Source organism: Pelobates fuscus, chromosome 1 (assembly GCF_036172605.1).
Source record: "Pelobates fuscus isolate aPelFus1 chromosome 1, aPelFus1.pri, whole genome shotgun sequence".
NCBI classification, from domain to species: Eukaryota; Metazoa; Chordata; class Amphibia; order Anura; family Pelobatidae; genus Pelobates; species Pelobates fuscus.
Window position 1 is genome coordinate 414,664,053 of NC_086317.1, and position 1,905 is coordinate 414,665,957.

Below are 1,905 nucleotides of genomic sequence, written 5' to 3' on the forward strand. Positions count from 1 at the left end.
TATATGGTTCTCCTCTTCGAGGTATGTTGTTGCGCACACATTGTTTGTTATAACTCTTAGATTTTATATTACGTTTTCTTTTTTTTTCTCTCTTCCTCATCATGACCATAATCTTGCCTTTTTACTGAGGTATCCAGCAGTTACCTTTAATAGCAATGAACAGCCGCCAAACGGTTGCTATGGTGTCTGGATCTAAGTAATCTGATGGACTGTGAAGTGTTAATTATTCCCCGGTGACCAATCCTGCTTAAAGCTGTCATTTATTTTCCTGAATTATAACAATTGCAAGACATTCTTTATGAATAGATAGTGTGGTGGACATTTATATCGACGTATGTGCTGTGCTAAGCAGATGTGTCTGTGTGTCCCTACCCAGCTAATACCCAGCTCCACGCTCACCAGAATGACTGAGGTAATTCCGACACATGCACCTGGGTTTTGACACAAATACACCTGCAAGTTTGACATCTTTGCTGGAGATGGAAGGCAATAAACAATCACTTTAATGTTCTTTTGAGATTCGTATGACTGAAACCAAAATTTGGCTGCCAAAGATAGAAACAGGCTTTGACACAGATCTAGCTTGCTCATGTCGTGTGATAAAGAACAGTGTTGTTTGTGATTGTGTTACCTATTCCAGACAATAGTGTCAATCTCAAACTTTTTCATTCGCACTGTGAGAGAGCATAATGGACACACACTGATGCAGATGCACATGCACATGCAGATACACAAACACTCATATACAAACACTGCCGCTTTCTGAGGAAAGGGATTTAGGGGTAATTATTTCAGATGACTTAAAGGTAGGCAGACAATGTAATCGAGCAGCAGGAAATGCTAGCAGAATGCTTGGTTGTATAGGGAGAGGTATTAGCAGTAGAAAGAGGGAAGTGATCATGCCATTGTACAGAACACTGGTGAGACCCCCCTTGGAGTATTGTACGCAGTACTGGAGACCATATCTCAAGAAGGATATTGATACTTTAAAGAGAGTTCAGAGAAGGGCTACAAAAATGGTTCATTGATTACAGGATAAAACTTATAAGGAAAGGTTAAAGGATCTTAACATGTATAGCTTGGAGGAAAGACGCAGCAGGGGGGATATGATAGAAACATTTAAATACATAAAGAGAATCAACACAATAAAGGAGGGGTTGCCATGAGTAATGCGGAAGTGAAAGAAGCGTGTGGCCCTGAGTAGTCATTCCTAGGGATCATGGAGTCTGCGGACACACAGAGCTTGCAGGACGAGATCAAGAGGAAGGATGAAGAGATTTTATCCCTCAGAGAGAAACTTGGAGCACTTCAAAGGGCCAGGTGTCCACATCCAGCATCACCCAGTACCATAGAGAGACTGTCTGGGCTGTCAAAGGCTGAGCTCTCCAATGCAGACATCCTGAGATTCAGCAGACAGCTGGTCCTGCTGGAGTTTGGCGTTAAAGGCCAGCTCAGTCTTGCAAACACATCTGTCCTGGTGGTTGTGGGGGTTTAGGATGCCCTCTGTCCCAATATTTAGCAGCTGCTGGAGTAGGGCGCCTGGGACTCCTAAATTATGATGTGGTGGAAATGAGCAACCTTCACAGACAGGTATTGCATGCTGAAAATAGATAATAACAGATAATTCAGAATATGTTATTCTTAAAGACTATGAAACATTCTGCGGCTCATCCGCTTTAGATAAATGCAGAATGTTAAATATGCTCTCCAAAGAAGAGCGATTATCTGTCCAGGACTACAAGAACATTTTTGATAATGGACATCCACATATTCTAGTTGATGTTCAGCCCCAGGTAGAAGTGGACATCTGCCGCTTGCCACATTCTGTCCATATACCTCTGAGACGAATGGAAGAGTGTAACGATCAGTGGATAAACATTGTGAAGGACAACATGGCTAAACTGA

General features: G+C 42.2%; 1 pseudogene; it reads left to right on the forward strand.

The window, feature by feature from the left end:
* Positions 1–1,219: 1,219 nt before the first annotated feature.
* Positions 1,220–1,614, forward strand: LOC134578367 (adenylyltransferase and sulfurtransferase MOCS3-like; annotated as a pseudogene).
* The last annotated feature ends 291 nt before the right edge of the window (positions 1,615–1,905 follow it).